This window comes from Macaca fascicularis, chromosome 8, assembly GCF_037993035.2.
Source record: "Macaca fascicularis isolate 582-1 chromosome 8, T2T-MFA8v1.1".
In the NCBI taxonomy this organism is placed as follows: domain Eukaryota; kingdom Metazoa; phylum Chordata; class Mammalia; order Primates; family Cercopithecidae; genus Macaca; species Macaca fascicularis.
This window is the reverse complement of record NC_088382.1, coordinates 134,419,488-134,427,620: the sequence shown is the minus strand read 5'-3', so window position 1 is coordinate 134,427,620 and position 8,133 is coordinate 134,419,488. Positions and strand designations below refer to the sequence as shown.

At 43.5% G+C, this 8,133-nt stretch overlaps 1 long non-coding RNA gene across 1 annotated transcript; it reads right to left on the bottom strand.

Annotated features, from left to right (window-relative positions):
• Positions 1-3,208: 3,208 nt before the first annotated feature.
• Positions 3,209-4,131, bottom strand: LOC135964560 (uncharacterized). The gene is made up of 2 exons (XR_010577047.1): positions 3,863-4,131; positions 3,209-3,473 (listed from the first exon to the last, which is right to left on the bottom strand). It is a non-coding gene; the product is annotated as an uncharacterized lncRNA (long non-coding RNA).
• Between the last annotated feature and the right edge of the window lie 4,002 nt (positions 4,132-8,133).

Sequence of the window (8,133 nt, the reverse complement as noted above, 5' to 3'; positions counted from 1 at the left end):
TAAGGGAATTGAAAATAGATAGTCTCATAAAAAACTGGTGAGGCAACGCATTGGTGTAAACTTTTGGGAAGGAAGTTTGAAAATTTTTTACTCATGTCGAAAGCCTTAAAAATATGTTAGCCCTTTGACCTAGGTATTTCATGTCTAGGAATTTATTCTAAGGACAAGTTCATAGCTGTGCTCAGAGATTTATCTACAAGCATATTCTCAGAAGCCTTGTTAATAGTGAGAAAAAGCCAGGTGTAGTGGCTCACACCTATAATCTCAACACTATGGAAGGCTGAGGCAGGAGGACCACTTTAACCCAGGAGTTTGAGACCAGTCCTGGGCAACAAAGGGAGACCCCATCTCTACAAAAATAAATTTTAAAAAATTAGCTGGGCATGGTGGTATGTGTCTGTGTTCCCAGCTACTTTAGAGGCGGAGGTGAGAGCATCGCCTGAGCCCAGGAAGTCGAGGCTGCTGTGGGCCGTGATCTCTACTGCTCTCCAGCCTGGGTGACAGAGTAAGACCCTGTTTCCAAAAAAAAAAAAAAAAAGTTGGGGGGTAGAAAACTGGGATAAAAAAACCCTACATTTGGCAACTATTGATTAGATAAATAAAGGCAATTCAATAAAATTGAATAATACAAATAATGATAGATACTGTTGTTGTTGTTGTTGTTGTTGTTGTTGCTGTTTGAGAAGGGGTCTCACTCTTTTGCCCAGGCTGGAGTACAGTGGTGTGATAGCAGCTCAAGCAATTCTCTTGCCTCAGCCTCCCGAGCAGCTGGAACTACAGGCATGGCTCATTTTCATATTTTTAGTAGAGACTGGGTTTCACCATGTTGCCCAGGCTGGTCTCCAATTCCTGAGCTCCAAGTGATCCACCCGCCTCGGCCTCCCAAGGTGGTAGGATTACAGGCATGAGCCACCGCGCCTGGCCTTACTGTTAATAATTATGATGAATTATAAACCACGTGTATGTATGTGTATGTACACAGAAAAGCCATGGGCAATACTTCGCTGTACTAACAAAACTTTGGCATCATTCTAATTCCAGTTTTGTTTGAAAAGCAGTTCTGGATTGAGCACCACCATGGCGTAAACGAGGATCACCCGATGTTAATAAAATTACAGATGTTCTTTTTGTCACAGCTGAGTGTTTAAAAAACAGGTAACTCCAGGCCGGGCGCAGTAGCTCATGCCTGTAATCTCAACACCTTGGGAGGCCAAGGAAGGAGGATCACCTGAGGTCAGGAGTTTGAGACCGGCCTGGCCAACATGGTGAAACCCTGTCTCTACTAAAAATACAAAAAAAAAAAAAAAAGAAAAAAAGAAAAATTAGCCGGGCATGGTGGCTTGTGCCTGTAACCCCAGTTACTCGGGAGGCTGAGGCAGGAGAATCGCTTGAACCCAGGAGGTGGAGGTTGCAGTGAGCTGAGATTGCACCACTACACTCCAGCCTGGGCAACAGAGCAAGACTCCGTCTCAAAAAAAAAAAAAAAGAAAAGAAAAAAAGAAACAAGAAAAAAAAGAAATGTCTGCCAGAAGTCACTGTGGAGGGCCGTCCTCTGTCTTCAGAGTACAGGAAGCACACAGAGTGTGTCTGCTGAGTGAGAGCTGCAGGACCAGCCCCGAGACGCAGAGTGGTACCCCAGGCAGCAAGGAGACTAGGAATCCAACAGAGAGGAGTGGTCACCCAACTCTCTGCCAGCAGGAGATGAGCCTTCTCCCCACCCCAGCCGCTGAATTTCTATTGAAACCAGGCCGAAAGACAGGTACATCCACCACCCCACCTCCCGACCCACACCACAAACATCCATCCATCTCAGCTCTGGGCACAGACCAGAACTGGAAGAAGGAAGGACTTGTTGCCAAGAGACTGTGAATGCTCATGTCCATGTAACTATTTTAATGAATTTCTGATGTGCTGCCAACAGGACTGACCCCTGCCTTTTGCCAAGGGCAACTGGCTGGGACCCTTCCCTTTGCGTCCCAGTAGGGACCCCTCGGCCTGTGGGCCAGCTTTGGCCCTGAGTGACCGCTCCACTTTGGTACTGTCCTTAGCTGGCATCCTGTTAGAATCAAGGCTGCCACAGCAGCTATCCTCAGCCTGCAGAGAGTCATGAAGGGAAGACTACCTCCTCTCTGGGCCACTGCATCCCTTTCTAGTTCCTTCAAGAAAGGGTATAAATCCTGGACCCTCCCCCCTTTTTTTTTTTTTTTTTCTTATGGAAAACTGAACTCTTACGCTAAGGCCTACATTTCCTGCCATGCAAGCCTTCCCTGCAGACTTCCCGGGGCCCCAGTCCACACAGCACTTTGCTGGGCTCTTTCCAGCACTGATCTCATCACTTTGCCATCAAGTGTCACCCTGCTCGTCTGTGAGCTCAGGAGGGGAGAGGCTGTGGCGTATCATTCCTGTAGTCTCAGCATCAAGCACGATGTCTGACAGCACGTGGAGTTCAATAAACACTGGAATGAATGAATGGATGAGATAAGCTGGGGCACTACAACTCAGGCTGATGGAGGCCAACAGAGGCAGAACAGGATATTGGGATTCAGTTATTTGTTCTGAGACAAAGCTGAATGGCTGACCTCCTACTCTAAACCACCCTCAGCTAGCTGGGCACAGTGGCTCACACCTGTAACCCCAGCACTTCGGGAGGCTGAGGTGGGAGGATCACTTGGGTGCAGGAGTTTGAGACCAGCCTGGAAAACATGTGAGACCACATTCCTTAAAAAAAAAAATTCTTAGCCAAGCACGGTGGCACATGCCTGTCCTAGCTACTTTGGGAGGCTGAGGTGGGAGGATCACCTAAGCTTAGGGAGGTGAAGGCTGCAGTGAGCTCTTAACGTGCCACTGCACTCCAGCCTAGGTGATGGAGTGAGGACCTGTCTCCAAATGAATAAATAAAAATAAGAATAAACTACCCTCAGGGTGTGCTGCTCCCAGACATTATCATATCACCCTGTTTTGGTTTCCCCCACAGCCTTTATCACTGCCTGAAATGTTACTTACTTGTTTACTTGCTTATTCTCTGTCTCCCCAACCTTGCCCTCGTCCCTCATCTGCTCCATGATAGCACAGAAAATCTGCCTCCCTCTTCACAGCCCTGGAACAGCCTGAGGCACAGAATAGGCCCTCTACAGCTACTTGCTATACAGCTAAAGTGATGGATAAATGAATAAATGAATGAATGAATGAATTCTTGCTCCTTTCAAAAGCCAATATTCTGCCCTCAAGGCCTTGCTTTTGCCTGTCTTACAACGAGCGTATTAAACTCAAGATGCATCCCTTCCTAGGGGCCTCTTGGGGATGGTAGCAACTTCTAGATCTTTCTCTCTTTCTCTTCTGCCTTCTTTTGTTGTCTTCCTTTTTCCATGTCTGTGCAATGTGCAAAGATCCATTGAGTGTCTACCGGGGGCTGCACATTGTCCTGGACACTATGGATCCAAACATGACTCGGATGTGGGATCTCGATGAGGCTGCTGACAGAGGAACATCAGAAAGAAAGCGAGAGACAGGTGAATGGGGGCAAATGGGCTTCCTCATGATAAACCTCACCTGCCTTTACTTGGGACCAGGTGACTGCATGTTTTATGAAACTATTTAGGAGGTTGATTAAATGCTAAGCAATATTTTTTTTATTTTTTATTTTTTTCCAGACAGAGTTTTGCTTTGTCGCCCAGGCCAGAGTGCAGTGGCATGATCGTGGCTCACTGAAGCCTCCACCTCCCAGGTTCAAGCGATTCTCCTGCCTCAGCCTCCCAAATAGCTGGGACTACAGGTGCCCGCCAATACACCCATCTAATTTTTTTTTCATTTTAGTAGAGACAGGGTTTTACCATTTTGGCCAGGCTGGCCTCAAACTCCTTACCTCCAGTGATTTGCCCACTTCGGCCTCCCAAAGTGCTGGGATTACAGGCATGAGCCACTGCACCGGCCCACAATATTTATATAGTAGCATTAAGTGTGATGATTTCCAGTTTGGGAGGTTCTATATGGTGTGGAAGAGCATGGTTATTTGAAATTCTTGCAGCGAGATGCTCAAGCTGTTCCAGGTAAAATGCTGACATATCCCTATCACCAGCTGTGAGACACATGGAAAGAGATGGGGGGAAGGCAGGCTCTCTTCTGCTCTTGAGAATACAGTGTAAAAAGACTTCTCTGGGGGCGGAGGAGAGGGGTGTCACAGAAACAGGACATTTTGATTCATTATATGTATTTTTTCATAATTTTATTCTGATTATAAAATTAATATGTGCTGTATCTAGAAAAAAATATGCAGAAGAAAAGGGCAATCTCTCTAAATCCTCCCCATGTAAGATAATAAGCCATTCATATTTGGGAGATAGTCTCTTTTAGTTTCTTTTCTTTTTTTTTTTGAAACGGATTTTTGCTCTTGTTGCCCAGGTTGGAGTGCAGTGGCGCTATCTCGGTTCACTACCACCTCTGCCTCCCGGATTCAAGCAATTCTCCTGCCTCAGCCTCCTGAGTAGCTGAGATTGCAGGCGCGTGACACCACATCTGGCTAATTTTTTGTGTTTTTAGTAGAGATGGGGTTTCATCATGTTGGCCACGTTGGTCTCGAACTCCTGGCCTCCGATAATCCACCCGCCTCGGCCTCCCAAAATGCAGGGATTACAGGCATAAGCCACCGCACCTGGCCTAGTTTCTTTTCTAAACATGAGTTTGGTTGTACATATTTCAGATGATACTGTTTGTATCATACAGTCTCTTGCTTTTCTTACTTGGCATGCCATAAATATTTTCTCATATAATTTTAAAAAATACAACCCAAAGTAATAATGTGTATTTTCTATGCACACATGGAAAGTATTTTTGTGGATCTCTGAATGGACACGTTTCAAACCAACATAGTGGAGTATCTCCAGGAAGACAGAGATCTTCAAAAAGAGACTGATGTTAAAGAAAAAAAAAATCAGAATATTAGCTTTACCCACAATGCTCAATTGGAAAAGAGAGAAGGAAATTCAAGTTTTAAAGTATAATACATGTAATCAAAATTCCTTTTAAGAATTAAACTTGATCATACTCATCATCATATTGTTTGACATTTTTTCATATGACTGCATCCTATTTTACTTAACCTTCATTCTAAGGTCAGACAACAGAACTGTTTCAAATAATTTTGTGGTGAGCTCCTCTGGGTGTAAATTTTGATCTTAATCTTAGATGATTTCCTTTGAATGGATTCCTGCAAGCAGAAATCTTGGACAGTGTTCATCAATTTTGATTCCTCTGAGCAGTGCACATTAGTGTGTTTGTCAACACATCCTTACAAGCACTGAGTACGATCATTTTTAAAAATCCTTACTAATTTGGTGCTGATTCACTTAATTTTAATTGGTACTTCTCTATTACTAGTGAATCTACAGCTTTTTAATACAGTTTTCCCTGAGGAAGGATGTTTCCACACTGAGTTTAAGAGAAGAAGCAAGATAGAAACTCTTAAAGGTGGGTAGGAATGAGGATACACACTGAGCTCTGGTTTTATTTGCTTAGTTGATTGTTTTTTGCCCTTGGAGGTTTCTCCACTGTTTGGAAGAAGCAGAAGCCAAGAAAAGGCAGCTTGGGGACCAGGTGTAGTGGCTCATGCCTGTAATCCCAGCACTTTGGTAGGCTGAGGCAGATGGATCATCTGAGGTCAGGGGTTCGAGATTAGCCTGGGCATCATGACAAAACCTCGTCTCTACTAAAAAAAAAAAAAAAAAAAAAAAAAAAATAGCCAGGTGTGGTGGTGGGTGCCTGTAGTTCCAGCTGCTCGGGAGGCTGAGGAGGGAGAATGGCGTGAATCCGGGAGGCGGAGCTTGCACTGAGCCACGATCGCGCCACTGCACTTCAGCCTGGGCGACAGCAAGACTCCATCTCAAAAAAAAAAAAAAAAAAAAAAGCAACTTGGGGTCCAGGACAGCAGGAGTGAGCCTGAAGCTCACAAAGTTAATTTTCGTAAGAAGCAGCCCTAGTTAAGTCACTGGCCTGCCCCACACCTTTAATATCTTCCCATCACCTGTCAAGAGAAAGTCTTCCTCGGTGGAAGCCCAACTGCCACTCCCCAAGCATATTTCTTGCATATTTTGCATACGTCCTATCCTCTATTCAATACACTCTTTACCCTTCTTCCTACACACAGCTCAAGTGCAGCTTCTACCCTTTGTTCACATTGTTATTCTTCCACTGGAATGCCCTCTCTACTTGATCCCTGACTCAGTCTTTCCATCTTTCAATGATTCCAAATGCCATCTCTCCCTCCATCATGCTTTTGTTCATCCCCTAAAACTCAAGTGATGTTTCATCCCTTTGAACTTGTATTTGTCTCTGAGGTAGGCGTTAAGGGACAAGGTTCAAATCCTGGTGTGTTAGTATGGTGGTTAATTTTATGTGTCAACTTGACTGGGCTAAGGGATGCCTGGATAGCTGATAATACATTATTTTGGAGTGTGTCCATGAGGGTATTTCTGGAAGAGATTAGCATTTGAATCAGGAGACTGAGTGAAGAAGACTCACTTTCACCAGTGTGTGCAGGCATCAGCCAATTCATTGAGCACCTGAATGGAGCCAAAAGGTGGAGGAAGGACACATTTTTTTCTGCTTGAGCTGGGATATCCATCTTCTGTACTCAGACATCAGTCCTCCTGGTTCTCAGACCTTTGTCCTCCTGGTTCTCAGACCTTTAGACTCAGACTGGGACTTAGACTATTGGCTCCTGCAGTACTTAGGCCTTCAGGCTTGGACTGGAACTATACCATCAACTGTCCTGTGCCTTCAGCTTTGAAGTGGCAAATTAGGGGACTTCTCAGACTCCATAATCATGTGAGTCAATCCCTCATAGTAAATCTCTTTCTATATATCTCTATATCTTTTATTGGTTCTATTTCTCTGGAGAACCCTGACTAACACAGTAGGATTCTCCCATTTCCTACATGTGTACCTTGAGCAAATTATTAAGAAATCTGGGCCACTGATGCCTTCTCCATAAAACCAGAAAATCAACTGAGACCATGTACATAAAGTATCTAGGGTTCCTGACACATAATAGAATGTCACCTTAGTTTGTCTTGTCTTGTATTACAGTGAGGTAAACAATGTTTCTACCATCCCCAGCTCATTTCTAGAGCAGAAAATCCTGGCAGAAGTTCCCCAGTTCTTGCACATTTAAATGTCCTCCACACTATCGCTAGCACAATGCCTTGCACACAGTAAATATGCAATAAGTATCTTGAATTTGGGCAAGAGTAAGGAAAATCAATAAGAATTTACTTTAAAATTTAATAACTGAAAGAAATGTACAGAGTTTCTGTAATAAACTAACCTAGGAAGCAGAGAGAAATGATGAAGCACGACCTCAGGCTCCAAGACTGGATTTTACATTCTCTGGCTGTGAGATGCCGGAAAAGCCATTTACGTTATAAAAAAGGCTTAGTTCCTGTGTCTTTGAAGGGAGATATTAATAGAACTTACCTCATAGAGTTCCCGGGGAAAAGTAAGTGAGATCATACATTGAGTGGACAGCACCAGGTACCTAGGCAGCACTCAATCAAATCAAAACTAGTGTCATTTCTATGGGGATTATAAAGAAGCCAAAGATGAAGTATTATGAGAATTAAAGTTATTGAGAAGAGACTGAAATATAACTCTAATTGATTTTCTGAAGTCCCTAAGTATGCTGTTTAATTATATCATTTGTTTAATATTTGCTTGTTTAACGTTTTTATAAAGAGAAATATTTCATAAACATGGAGTGAAATGTTTTAATTAATATGAGTTGTCCGGAATTGCTAAGAATGCCATCACACCATCATCTCAAGTTCTGTGGAAAGTCTGTATCTAGCCACTAGGATGGTGAGACCATGCCGCAATTTTACTGTCATCATTCATTTATTGAATACCTACCATGTGCCAAGTACTTGACGAAGCATACTCAAAATCAAGGAGCATACCTGGTGGTCTAGTGGTCAGGATTTGGTGCTCTCAAAGTACAAGGGCAATAAATTTAAAAGGTTCCTACCAAATTACTCCTTTTTGTACTAAAACTGTAAAACAAGAAAAAAACAGAAGGAAATTGACACATACATAGGTCCTTTTATAAGTTCGATGGTAGAAAACTTCACTTTGGTGGTTTTTGTA